Source organism: Herpailurus yagouaroundi, unplaced genomic scaffold (genome assembly GCF_014898765.1).
Source record: "Herpailurus yagouaroundi ecotype Mexico unplaced genomic scaffold, PumYag 140, whole genome shotgun sequence".
Taxonomy (NCBI): Eukaryota; Metazoa; Chordata; class Mammalia; order Carnivora; family Felidae; genus Herpailurus; species Herpailurus yagouaroundi.
This window is the reverse complement of record NW_024412395.1, coordinates 27,536,402-27,551,283: the sequence shown is the minus strand read 5'-3', so window position 1 is coordinate 27,551,283 and position 14,882 is coordinate 27,536,402. Positions and strand designations below refer to the sequence as shown.

Here is a 14,882-nt window from a genome sequence, read left to right as displayed (position 1 = left end):
TTCACTTCAGGCAGACTCAGAATACCTGAGTCTGGAAATACCAGGATAACACTTGCAAATTTGTGACAATCACTACAATATCCCATATCTAAGATGTTTTTAAATGCCATTTGTCCACGAACACTATTGTGCATTAGAGCCACATAATCTTACAACTCTAGGGAAAAATAAAAATGTTTGGCTTATCCTAAGATTCCTTTCCAAGGTCAGGAAAAAAAGAAAAAAAAAAGCCCACTCCATAATCAAGAGACATGCATTTTAGTAACATCAGATGTATTCTTCTCTTTTCCCTTATCAAATAGCTGCTCTTCCCACACTCTTAGTTTGAAGTCTAACCCTTTTTTTTCTAGACTAGGGGGTAAGGGAGGGTGATGAAATGTTGGAACAATTGAACATCCCCGTCCATTTTCTCCAAAAGCCTTTTGTATTCTGGCAGATCTGTGCAATCTTTTTTTTCGCATGACACCGTAGGCCTAGGCCTGAAATAATGGGGAGAAGAGATGAGTATCAGGATTTCTCAGCAAGAACTAAACAAAACATACATCTTCTTTAGCGTGAATTGGACTGGGGGTGGAGTGGGTGGGGTTGGAGGAAGGAAAAAAGAATGGAATATCTGAATAAATATGAATAAATTTATTAGATACTTTTTGCCATCAGATAGCTTCCCTCCCCCCGCCAAAAGTGTTATTTTCTATCTTTCTAAGGACATAAGCCTTAACGAAAGCAATCTGAGTAACGGATTTGAGGAAATTGCCCAATAATACGTTTACATGCATTTGAACTGAAAAATTGTTAACCACGCTTTTGTCCAAGATGTGTGAGGGCCATTCAGGGGCTGTAGGGCCCTGGATAGACGCACAAACAAGTGTGTGTCTATCTGGAGCCCCACACATTGTAATAAACACAGCTGCATTTATTTGAGTATGTGATCCCATGTACATGTAAAAACATTCAAACAAACACACTCCACAGATTTATTTGATTGTGCAATGGGGCAATTATTCAAATAAACATGCTCTGTGCAATTATTTGAATCTCACATTGCATTTTCATCAATCACAGCTCTAAAAAAAGGGGGGGGGGAACACCAAAGAATTTATGTGGGAAAAAAAAATATATGTGAAAACAACCTTATTATAGATTTTATAGGGTTAGCCAAAGCTATGGCTCCCTCCTTAACTGTAACTCAACTATTCTGTATTCAACGACATTTGTTTCTAATGATCAATTGATTCATCCACTGGATCATGACATCGGAATGACCACAACCTTCAGAGTCATAGAGTAGCGAACTTTACAAACCTCAATTGGGTAGAAATGTGAAATCTCTGTAGTTTAAGTGCAGAATAGTTCTTCCTAGGCATTTTACATCAAGGGGATACTGTTTAAATTATTATCACTTCAAATAGCACTCCCATAAATTTAAAAAATTTTATGCATACAACAAAACATTCCTACATTTGAAGACATAAAAAAAAATCACAGGTGACTCATCTGATCATTTTATATATTAATAAATATTATGACATATATGTGAACACATCACGAAGCGTATAGGTGTACCAAGAGGCAGCTTATGCCTCTCTTAAGTATGTACTGACATAACCTAATATACTAAAATGGGAAGGGGCGTTTAGTCACTGAAATATGCATCGTGTAACAAAGATGAAGAAAATACATGGCTTGTGCCCATCATAAAAAAGATTCAGACTGAAGGCTTAGCTTTGGTTTTTATTCAATTAAATTGTTAAACTGTGCACAGTGATTTTTTTTTAGAACTTGAGACATTTGTGATGTTGGCTGTTTAAATCTTTGTTACCTTCGCTGTGAATTGAAATTGTACATATTTAGTAAATCATGCAGACAAAACAAACTTTTTAGACAATATTTTTATTGGAGAGTTTTCTTTTCCTGTATCCATGTTAAAAAAAAAAAAAACAAACAACAAGACCTCCTTTCCCAAAATAAAAAATGTCAATACTAAATTTAAAGAAGTATAAAGGAATGATTGCTTCCTTTAGAGCTAAATATTGAAATAAACATGGAGATAATTGGCAACCTGTTCTTTTGGGCTAATAGGCCGTGTCCAATTTTTTGGGTCTGATGTTTCAGAGGGCCTCTGTTTCAGGGTTGAAGATGATCTATTAATCTCTGAATTAAACAAATGCTATTAAATTACAGAAATAAATCCCTCAGTCTTCATTTGTACATGAAATCTGGAATCAGAGAAACAACACTGAGATGACACGAATGTGCTGCAACCCCAAACTTGCTCTATTAAAACAGTCGCCTACCACCTATAATCTAGTATGACATGTTAAAAGGCTCCAAAATATCGAAAATATAAAATGAGCATGGCCGTTCCCATTTGGCCTTGAGATGAATATGACAAAGATTCTAATAATTTTAGTCAAAGAAAATGATGAGTAAAAAATACATGAAGATTAAAGCAGTGACAAATGATCTTTTAAGTATTCTAATTGGTCTTTCTCATTCATATCTTTGATTCTACAGAAATTGCAAATCCTGATGGTCCTGATTTCTAAGTGCGCCCATCAGCTTTCTCTCTTTCACTTCACAGAATATGCCTGTTAGATTTGGAACGAAGAATAAGCCCCCAAAATGTTAAAAATAGACTACCGCCCTGGCAGGAAATTTAGCATTGGCAAGCCCAGAACTCAGAAGGAATTGATCTAACATAAGGAAACGTTCAAAGAAAGATTTGTGCATTATGATCCTGTTCTGACCACTTTCAGAGCAGTCAAATGGAAGGGTGAGAGAGAGAGAGAGAGAGAAATGGAAGGATGAGAGAGAGAGTGCATAGGTTTTGCAAATTTTGTATGTATACATTGAATATTTAGTGTTAGAAAACAACAATAATACCCAAGAGATGAAAGGAGTTAAAATGGAGTGTTGTTGAGATTTTATATATTGTTATCTTACACAAATGGAAAACACTTAAAATGTTGATACTGGAAAAATAAAAGTTTCTGAAGACAACATCACAAAAAACTCTATGTAACTTATAAGATATGCCAACAATAAAAGAGAGAAAATATTAACTTATCTTTACTCTTTTTATAAGAAACTTAGGTTTTAGTGTATAACCTTTCCTTAAAGGAGAATCACTCTTATCCTTTCCTAAAACCGTCTTATTATAGGGCGAAGAAGTACATTTATACTTCGGTCTAGTTTTGTATAGGAAAAGAGGAATATGGGCTTCAAATTATTTGAAAAAAAAATACAGATGAATAAAGGCATATAAATTTAGAAAGGAAATTCAAGAACATCTCTACACTCTGAGAAAACATTATGTGTATTTCGTGACCACAAGCAATCTAGACCTTGGTTTTTACATCTCTTCTGAAAGATGCCGCTTCCAACACAAACAGTATTTCCCAATTCTGCAGTGCAGCCCAGGATTGGTGCAGACATAAAGGGAGAACACCAACTATTGAATAACCCTCAACCACTTCCTGCAGTCCTGCAACATTCTGTGGAGGTCACCACTTGATTATTGAACGTACTTAGAAAGTGTGAGCTCATACGTTTCCGGTTGAAGGTTACTCTAAGTAAGGAGGGAAAAAGAGAAGTACAAACCACCCTGCCGAACTTATTTTAACGCTTCAAGTGCCATTTCTGGAGAAAGTAGGTCTTAGAATAATCAGCCTAACATCGGAGTAAACACTTTTTTTTTTCCCTTTCCACAACATCAAGTGTTTTTATATTATCAAAGATAATTCCATGAAAAGGAACATCTCATTCCCTTTAAAATAAATGGTGATGGAACATTTTTAAAAATCTGATCAGCAGAGTTCTGACCGCAATAACATCTCATTATGTACTACCTTGGTTTTTAAAATGGAAAGTAGAATAATGATTTGTACACAGGGCACCTGGGTGGTTCCATCAGTTGAGCATCTGACTCTTGGTTTCAGCTCAGGTCAGGATCTTACGATTCTCATGAAATTGAGCTCTGCGATGACAGTGTGGAGCCTTCTTGGGAATCTCTCTCTCCCTCTTTCTCTGCCCCTCCCCTGCTCACTCGCTCTCTCTCTCTCTCAAAATAAATAAATGAACTTAAAAAAAAGAATAATGATTTCATACAAACAGTTTTCCAGGAACTTTCATGACCCCTTGAGTCAGATGCCCTCACCTAGAAATCACCCTATAAAATATGTTATAAACTCCTTGACGGCCTGACCAAATTATAACACACTCTGTGTCTGCATTAAAAGCGTCAAAAATCTTGTTTTTGTCCTTTAATAAAGCTCTCCTATGAATTGGGTGGGAAAAGAATCTTTATGTTTGTAACACTCAGAAAAATAAAAGCAGCTAATCCACCACTCATATCTTGTAGATGAGGAAACTGAAGTCTCCACATCCTTGAGACCACGCTGGTTATTTGTTTCTATTCCTGGATGATCTAGAAAGCAGTTAAGCATAGACTGTCAAAATCCTAGCCTCCTGAGAGCGGTCTCTTCAACGTATCACAGTGAAACCCTACTTCCAACGGTTATGGGAGCATCAAAAGAAATGAGCTAGTTTCCCTACTTCCTGCAAGAAGTCCATTCTGGTCCACAAGAACTCTTCATGCACGGATGGAATGAAAATAACCTACTTCGGACAGTATTACTCTGTATTACTGTGTATACTCTGTAATACTCTGTATTACTCTGATCACATCATCACGTGAGGGCTGTTAACCACTCCAGGACTAGCATCTCTGTTAGCCGAGAGCCAGTGACATTCTCAATTTTGACAGATGCTCTTTCAAAATCGCTAACTGCTGTTCTTATTACGCGCTAGTTTTGTCCAAGACTTTTGACAGTGCTTATGTCCATTGAGGATTTGTGCTCCATCAAGCCTCTCCAACTAGTTTCCAGCAGAGTAACAAGAGCAATAGGAGACTCATACATCGGCACTGGGAAAATCGGAATAAACTGAAATAGATGAAAGAAAGGAAGAGCACGGAAGAATCGTAGATATGCGCTCATCTGAAGCCTTGGCTTTTTTTTTCTTTTAAGATTTATTTATTTTGAGAGAGAGAGTGTGTTTGTGTGTGCACACACATGTACAAGTGGCTGAGGGGCAAAGGGAGAGAGAGAATCCCAAGCAGGCTCTGTACTGTCAGTGCAGATGGGGCTCGATCTCACTAGAACCCTGAGATCACGACCTGAGCCAAAATTAAGAAGCAGAGGCTTAACCGACTGAGCCACCCAGGTGCCTCTGAAGCCTTGGTTCTTACAATTCTGGGACTCAGAGAGGATAAAAGTCCAAATCATCCCATAGTTCCTCAGCAGAGCTGAGACTAGAAGCCAGGACTCCATAGACGCTTTTATTGCTTCCATTGATGCTTCTAACACTTCTATGATTCTTCAATTCTATTACATTTAGTGGTCCTAAGAGCAATACTAATATATTACAGTGACAACATTGATAGCTGTGTGCCTACCACATGCAAAGCAGAATGCTAGGTAGTATAAGACATACGAAGATGAACAGGATAGGACTACTGGCCTCAGGTTTCTTATACTCTGTGGGAGATAGATACACACAAAGAAGCAGAATACAGAGTTCCAGGTCCTGTAGGGAAGGTATGGACATGAAAGTCCCAAGCATGCCTTCTTCTACACCCTGACGTTTTTTCTATTTCAACACAAAATAGTGCCGTTCCCTCAATAATACACCTGTTGTCGAGTGAGGCTGTGTGAGAAGCACTGTTCTATGTCCTAGGAATATAGTGGTGAACAAACAACAGCCCCACTTTAAGGGATCCACATGTTAGGGGAGGAGGTAGAAAACAAAAGAATGGAAATGTTGAAAATGAAAGATGATATAATGATATAATAGTGAATGACATGGAATTGGAGAGCCGGCAACCTGGGGGGAATGGCGGGGAGTGTTAGGAAAAGTCTCTCTGAAGCAGTGGTGTTTGAGAGGCGCTTGAAGGATGAGACGTGAGCCTTGGGAAGATCTAGAGTGAGAGTGTTCCAGGAAAAAGGACCAGCAGCTGTACAGGCCTGGGGGAGGAACAGGTTTGGCTTTTTGAGAATCAGAAGGCTAGTGTAAGAAAGCATAGCAGAAAAGGCAGAAAGGAGGAAGATGAAGTCAGGCAGAGAAAACATGTCCCGAGCCATGTGAATGGTTTAGAATGTGATCTCTTGTGAATAAGCACTCAGGAACAACTTTACTGATAAAATGCAGAGAATTTTAAGGAATGAGGCTTTTTAGGTCTTTTGGTGGAGTGTCATGTTTTCATAAGTGAGAAAACCGAGTTTATTAATCCACGAGGTTTTACCCTGTGGGAGTCAGAAGACTCACGGGTTATTACTCCCAGTGACTCGAAATGCGCTTAGCAACTAGTTCGTGGCCTTTTTACATATAATTCCTTCCCTTGTGAAATGCACAGTGACATTCTACGTCCCTCTGACTTCAGAATGAGAGAGATCTCATTTCTCAGACTCCCTCAAGACCACCTGCCTTGTGTCTGGTCACAGACAGATCCGTCAGCCTGGAAAACAGAAACTGTTTGGGCCGAAGAAAGTTTGTATTTTGGAAACGAAAGCACTAGATGCAGCGAACAGGCCGCCACGGTGGCACGTTACCCGGGCAGCGCCTTCCCCAGGCACGGGTCCCGGCACGGTCCCCACAGCTGCCCGCTTGCTCGCAACAGCTGTGCTAGAACCAGGCGCGAGCAAGGGCCCCAGCCATCTCCCCTTCTCCTGAACTTCTAAAAAATACAAAAACTCGCAGAGCCGAGAGAGAAGCCAATAAGAAGTAAGGAACATGCAGCAGGTGGTACCATCTGTGCCCGGCTAATTCCAGCCAAAACAATCTGCTCCCTAGAGTTCCCAGTTGTGGAGAAGGGAAGAGAATCTGACAGTGGCGGAGCGGGGGAGGGGGTGTAGCAGGGCAAGTGCCGAGACTATTATTTAAACGTTCAGCTGGTTGGGAAGTAGATTATTGGTGCCAGTGAACTATTATCTCTCTCCGTTTCTTTTTACAACCACGGTGGGAGATTCCTCCAAAGTCTCACTAAACTGGCAACTAGCGGATCCTACACCTGTGAGACAGATATGTAGGCATCACCGTGAGTCTGTCGCCACTGCGATGGGAGGGACAGACATTCCACAGCAAGACTGGGAAGCACAGCTCACCTCAAGATGGAGAACGAGGTTGGGGGGAGGGAGCTTATGTTTATTTTATTCTATTTTCCTAGCAACCGAATTCTCTCCCTCTCTCCTGTTGGTTCTTTGAAAATCATCCACGGTTTAGCATGGCTTGTTCCTCAGGCCTGATTCCCCAGGCTGGCATTTTCTGAAATAAAATTCTTTCCCTTGATGGACTTCCTTGTGGGGAGCATGCCTCCCCTGGCACACGTACAATCACGGGATGCTTAAATGCAAGCAATTCAAAGATAGATCAAATCGTCTGTGGCAATAACTTTCCCTTAATAGAGTAACAGACAGACAGGGCCCGTGCTTCCCACAGACGGAGGCGTGGCAATGACTTGAGGGTCACAGAAAGACCTGTCTACTAAAAAAGAAAATCTAACCCACTGCAATATCCCCACCAGCACTTGAGGTGAAGGTACTGTCTCCAGAAAGTCATTTGTAAATGCAGATACCTGCGAGAGGTGGTATTTTTCTGTTATCACCTTCCTTCAGATGAATGTGGCAATGCATAGCTGAGAGTTGAGCCCTGAGAAAGTGGGGCACAGGAAAGTTCACTCTTACTGGAAGAAGACAAGTGAAGGTCTAGATTTCAGGTGCTAACCCAGAAGACCAGGACCTCATGGGCCCTTGACAGAAGGGTAGGTAGGACCTGCTCCTAGCCGCCCCCTGCTTGGGCTGAATTGTGTCCCCCCAAAAGGGATGTTGTAGTCCTAACCCCTAGCCCCTAGGATCGTGACCTGATCTGGAAATAGGGTATTTGCAGATGTCACCAAGGATGGGCCCTCCTGCGATATGGATGGTGTCCCTATAAGAAGAGGGAAATTTGGACACAGACACCACGCCAGGTGAAAACAAAGTCAGAGATTGGAGGCACACAGCTACAAGGCAAAGAACGCCAAGGATGTCGGCCGCCGCTGAAAGCTGGGAGAGAGAAACGGAGCAGATCCCTCAGAAGGGAGCAGCCACGGCAACACCTTGATTTGGGACGTCCAGCCTCCAGAACCGTGAGAGAAGAAATTTCTGCTGCTTTAAGACACCCAGCTGGTGGTACTTTGTTGCGGGAGCCCCAGGAACTGATACATGCCTGAGGCAGCCACGGTCAGGGTGTCCGTATTCCGTCTCTGGTTTGGTCTAAAAATCAACATCAAATTTTGGTCTAACCATTCTCTTGGTGCCTGAGCTTTACCAGATATAACGAATATCGGCAGGAATATCCCTTTTGGTTTCGAGATGCCTGTCATCGGGAAAAAGACAAACGGCCTGTGCTTTTTCCCAAATGTCTTCTATAAGGTAATCTTTTTAATTAGGATAATTAAATTCCTGTTTCAAAGGGCACTAAAGTGCAAGCATTATTGTCTGATTTCCTGTAAAGAGTTATTTTCCTGCCTCCTGTTCCACATGGTGTCCATTAACAGGAGAAGCACCAAGTGAGTCAGACATTATGGTTACAGGTCTGTGGCTCGTGTCAGTGCTAAGAAGAGGGAAATGAGAAAGGAAAACATAAATTGGGAAACAGTGTCAGAGGGCAGGCCAAGATAATGGAAGAACCAGAAAGCAGAGGAAAAGGGTGTTGTGTGGGAACCAAAACCTTGCTTCAGGTAGGGAATGTCAGAGAAAAATACAGTAACATTTTGAAATCAGGGAGGGAGGAGTCCAAGCAGACCTTTATTGGCTTTTTGCGGCCCGAGTTCAGTAAGAGACATTAGTAAAATGTGGCCTCTCCTCTGATTCCTTACTGCTGTGTGATCTGAACCTTTTTTATCTCCAAGCCTCCCATGCAACTGACTGGTAATTCCCACGGGGTATTTACATCACTGAGATTTGGGAAGGGTATCAGGAGTAATGTGGGTGAGGCAGCAAGCGAGCCCAAGACAGGAGTGAGTCAACTGCTGCGTCTTGTGATAATGCTGACTTATTGCCCTGGTCGCCAGTGGCCTAAAGCTGGGAATCATCGAGACTGGGCTCTGGGATGGTTCTCAGATGCGCCCATGAGCTCTGTTCTGCTCCGTTACTCCTCATTGATTGCTACTCAGCCACCCATGAGTGGGCCACAGAAGCGCGGGTAAGAATGTCACGGAACAGTCCACCCCAAGCCTCTCCTCTCTTTACTACGAAAACTGAACCCAGCTCTGTGCCTTTTTCACAGAAGGCCGGCCTGCCATCCTTTACATTTTTTTCCCCTAGAAGATGGTATATCATCTTAAAAGCCTAGTTTAATTTGCTTTTCTCTAAGCTTTGTGGTATTTTTTTATATGCCATTAGTCAGTTACTGCATGTTCCTAGCAATAATAGTCCCACCTAATGTATTTAATTTGTTTTGAAAATCATAGCACATCTTTACACACAGAAGAGGCAGCTTTTAACTCCATTGATGACTTCCTCTTTAAAAGTCCTTCTTTAAATCCCTAACCACAGTCTTCTTGGTTTTCTTCCTACCCACTAACCAGGCTCTGCTTTCTTCACTCAATCCTTCAACGGCAGTGTTTCCAGGGGCCCTCCGGGCTCTCTTTCTCCTCATTCTGATCACTGTACTTCACCACCGACAGCTTCATTTCCTACCTATATAGCAAAGACCAAAAATTCCTTCTCCCCAAAAAGACTTCCCTCCTGCACATCCAAATGAATACTGGGCATTCAGGTGGCCTCAAAGGCACCTCAAATTGGACGTATCCAAAATGGATATGGCCATATCTCCTGCCCACCCACCACGTTCCCCAAAAGCCTTGTGACCATCACCTCCTGCGTTCCTCAGGTGGAAATCTTGAGACTCATCCCACTGTTTCCCCAAATAAGCTATCAGATCTGTGAGTCACACCCCCCCGTTATCTCTTCTGCCGGTTCCTCTTCCATGATCACCACTGCCATTGCCTCATTTCAGACGTACATCACCCAAGAACTGCCGTAACAGCCTCTCAAGTGGTCACACTGGCCCCACTCTCACCTGAGGATCTGCCTCCTTGTGACACAGCAGGGGATGGAGCTGTCACTCAGGGCTGATGGAGGGACTAGCAGATAGAAGGATGTCACCTTTTACGTTCTTCCAAGATATTGTTTGATATTCTTTGTATATGCCTTACTTGAACATTATTTCATCACAGTCTTGACTACTGTTATAGTGACATATATCCTTAAATACAATAGAAAAGAATGTGTCAGGAGAAACAATCCGCTCCCCTCCCCATCCCACCCATAGCTATACTTGTGGTCTCACCACCTTCTAATGCATCCTGCATCCCTACCTTGGCTAAAAGTGCTCTTTTGGTGCTTTCTGTTTCCATTGTCTATCTTTTCCTTAAATGCGTAAGCTTCTTACGAGCAAGGACCATGTTATCTTTGTAGTCTGACTTCTCAGGGAGTTACTGCTACCAAGTAGATAGTCAATGTGTGTCCACTGATTTAAATCACTATTGAAAATTTGGCTGTGCCAAAGCCCTACTTAAAAATCCTTCCGCAGTTCCCCAAAACACCCAAAATAGAAAATTCTATCCCTCGGCCTGGCCCACGAAGCTCTCGCAAGCTGACTGCTCCTTGCCTTTCTTTCCGTCCTCTGTCGCTATCCTCCAACTGCATCTACCTGGACACAATCCCTTCTAGTTTTCTGTTTTTCCTCCAGAACATACCTCGAGGGTCACTTTTTTTAAGACCATCTTTCCTGAAACCCTCATCTTAGACATGCCCCTCCTCTTGGCTTCTGTGTGCATCCTGTAACGGGCTTCATTCGTGCCCCATCCGAGGGCTGACGTGCCAAAAGCCATGTGTTCCCAAAAGGTCAACGCTGTGAGCATTGTCACTCCAGCACCTAGCAAGAATGAAGAACATGTGTGAGTTTTCTGGAAAGAGGCTGTCAGCAACTTCTAGTCCCCCACTGACCCCAGTCATCAGCCAAATAGAAGAGCAATTCAGTGACAGGACAGAAAACAACATAGAAAGTGAGTCATGAAAAATGCGGAACTGCAGAAGGACCCCAATGCATGACAGAAATTTGCAATTTAATACACCTAAAGATTTTTGAGAACCATTTATAAGATTATATTGGCACAATTTTTTTTTAATGTTTAGTTTTGTTTCTGAGGGAGAGAGAGAGAGAGAGAGTGAGCAAGCGAGAGCAGGGGAGGGGCAGAGACAGAGGGAGGCAGAGGATCTGAAGCAGGCTCAGCTCAGACCTGTCAGCACAGAGCCAGAGGCAGGGCTCGAACTCACGAACCGTGAGATCATGATCTGAGCTGAAATCAAGAGTCAGACGCTCAACCAACTGAACCACTCAGGCGATTTGGGGGTGCAAATTTTACCCACGTGGAATAACCACTTCATTTCTCCAATAACCACTAATTATGAATAGTGACCTCAGCCTCCACTACAAACATCGAGATATTCAATGAATTATAAAATGAGTAAGGCAAGCCCGCTCCAATCCGAGTGAGGTAGGTTAAAGGCAAATACGAATAAATGAGTCTTCCACTTGCTACCGATTGAGAGCACAGCCTTTAAACTATTTCAGCAATGACTCAGATGAGGAACACAAACTATACAAAAGAGGAAGAAGCCTGAAGTAGTCTGGGATGCATTTTCTTCAACTTATCTGGAATTTTCAATTACCTCAGTTTCCTGACAAAGCTTTGCTGATGTCAGTAATTTACAGTAACAATCAGCAAGATAACAGCAGGTTTGTGTGGGCCAAAGGTACATTTGGGTCTAACATGAGTAATATATCCTGTACCAAAGGACAGCAGGAGGCATGAAAAAAAGGTACAATTTCTATTCGTGATTTTTAAATAAAATCAAAGCCCCATGCATATGTCACAGAGCTGGTGAAGAGCCCTCTGCTCCTTCTCACGAGATGCAAATCCTTTCCTTCTTGAATCCTAACTGACTTTGTACAAGGATCCACCCAAATGCTACATGACTACTGTGTAGAAAACAGACTAGAAGCTTCTCTGCCTTTGTGCCGTAAAATTTTATATATCAGAACACACTGTGAGTACCCTCTGTGTTTAGAGAATTGTGAGTAGTTACAAAAGAGGTGGCAGGTACTACCCTTGCTTTAAACAGCGTATGATGATCTAAATGAATGTAAGACAAACAAATGTAAGGTCCCAGACAGACGAAAGAACCCCCGGCCAGTAGGAATCTGCTGTAAGCAGCGAAGCTCTCAGGTCACGAAGGCATTTCACTGGGTTGATGGAGAACTTTGCAATTTCTCGGGGTCGACATCGAAAGCTTCGTTTCTCATTGTACAGCCCTGAATGCACGCTGACCGCGGGCTTTTCCTGAAAGTTGCTACTCTTGGTTTTCTCGTGAAATTGCTGATATGAATTGATTCTCTTGTGATTTTGTTTTTTTCTCCTAAAGCTAAGTACAATGAAACCAGAACATCGAAGCGTTCCGATGTAGTTTTCTCGTCTATAAAATGAGGGGTTGTTTGGATTCTTAGGCTCCTTCCTACAAAGCTCATGGCACAAGGGCAGTTCCGGTGAAGGGAGCTTTTCCTACTTAACACAAGAAACTTTGTGGTCCTGGGCTGAGAGCCTAGCTTTCTTGCGAAAAGACCCAGACTCGAGTGCCAACCCTGCCGCCTCTTAACCATGTGACCTGGGCTAAACAACATCACTAAACCTCAGTTCGCTTATCTCTCAAATTGGAATAATACGAATAACTATCTCACAGGATGGTTGTGAGAATCAAACAAGACAATAGATGTGCACATAGTTTGCAAATGGTCAGGACAGCAGCCATTGGTAAAGTGACAAAAGTGAGCAGAGTCTGTTTACTTATTTCAGCGACCCTCCTTTGGACTTCCTTCCGCAGTTGTCCTTTCTTCCTGCTTGGGTTTGAGGGAAGCTTTCCTTTGATAACCGATTCCTATAGTTAAGTTCACAGAGAGTTCCCTAAGAAACACAATAATTTCAGTACTTAGAAATTTGCCCAGCATGTATGGGGCTCAGTCACTTAAGTATCTGACTTCTGCTCAGGTCCTGATCTTGCACTCGGTTTGTGAGTTTGAGCCCCACGTCGGGCTCTGTGCTGACAGTTCAAGGCCTGGAGCCTTCGGTTTCTGTGTCTCCGTCTCTCTCTGCCCCTCTCCCTGCTCCCTCTCTCACTGTCTCTCTCCCTCTCAAAAATAAACATAAAGGAAATTTTAGAAATTTTCCCAGCATGTAATTTTTTTAAGGGACCACGATTGTCTCAAGATTCATCCTCAAAGAGACCTTTTGTTTCCTGGTGGGCGTTAGCCTTGGATGGCTGAAAGGGGAAGGAATGCTTGACAATTATCAGTTCGATGAGAGGCCTCAGAGCATGAGAAATGAGGAGGTTGTTCTGCGTCGATTCTAGATATGTGGTGCCTCCGCTGCTCTAACTAGATAATCCAGGGTGATAATGAAGTAGTCACAGGGGTGAACCTTTGTAACAAGGCGGCCAAAGCACTGCTCACAATTTGAACCTTCCTGTTAGCCTTTTTGCATATTTTAAAGAGAGACTTTTAAATCATGAGAGAGCCTTGCCTGTCAGATTAATCGGCCCATATGGAGAACCTCTTTCTTAGCTTGAGAGAGACTCAGGAGGGGAAGCTCCTGGAGATGAAAGCTGATGATCCAAATAGCAGGAAAAGGTTTAGTTTATGATTATTGTTTTCCTTCAGCTAATTTTAATTCTGATGAATACTAAGTTTTCTTTGGTACTTTTTGTTCCTCGAGTCTTTTTTTTTTTTTTTCAGTTATATTGTTCAGCCAAGTATTTCTTAAGCCTCTATGAAAACAACACTACATATTTTTTAAGCCCATGTAAACAAACATTTCCATGAAGATTGGCTTGAAAAATACATGTAGACAGCAGCCTTGAAAGACTCTTCCTGTTGTAAAGATGAAAAGATTTGAAAGATCAATTGATAGGTAGGTAGGTAGATAACACACTAGAACGTAATGTTAATTAAAATGGATTCGAATTATGTTAACTCTTACCATTCTGTTTAGTTCCTTTCTGTTCCTCTAACAATCTAAACAGGCAGAATGTCTTGATATATTCTGATCCTTGGATGGCAGGCTACATCTCCAGTCAAACTGTTCTAAAACAGATCATTTGTAAACAAGTATTTATAGATTGCCAGTAAACACCAGTCATTGTGCTAGACAACAGGAATAGATGTGGAATGATATATGGAAGCTCATGTGCAAACAGATTGTTACGGGGGCAACAGAGAAAAAGGAGTTCTGTGTTGTTTTGTGAGACCTCTGCCTGGGAGTCTAGGGAAGTCTCTTCTGGGAGTTTCTTCTCTGAAGAGAAGAGGGGCTATTTGAGTTCAGTGTTGAAGAACCAATAAAAGTTTGTCAAGAAACTTCTGGAAAAGAGGGGGCAATGCCAAAGGCATGGTAGTGTGAGGAGCGTGGCATGGGAAAGGAATGATGAACTTTGGTTATAAGCTCCTTTTAAATGCCACCAAAAGTAGACTTTTATTTTTTAGGTTGGTTCTACACCCACGTGGAGCTCGAACTCACAACCCTTAGATCATGCTCTACTGACTGAGCCAGCCAGCGCCCCCCCGCCCAATGTAGACTTTATATTTAAGCCAATAAATTAAAAATGCATACTATAATAGATTAAGATATGTCTACCCTCCTTGGTATAAATTACCTATTTCTCACAATTACAATTGCATAACTAAACGAAGTAGCAATGTTTAGGCGTGATCGTTGTTGCTAATGAGCGAAC

The 14,882-nt window shown here is 42.1% G+C and overlaps 1 protein-coding gene across 1 annotated transcript in view; it reads left to right on the top strand.

The window, feature by feature from the left end:
* The window catches only part of ZEB2 (zinc finger E-box binding homeobox 2), a 131,583-nt gene extending 129,696 nt beyond the window's left edge, over positions 1-1,887 (top strand). The window contains exon 9 of the mRNA XM_040474988.1: positions 1-1,887. This exon is cut by the window's left edge and continues 3,537 nt beyond it. The gene's annotated coding sequence lies outside the window, so the exon portion shown is untranslated.
* Positions 1,888-14,882: the final 12,995 nt, after the last annotated feature.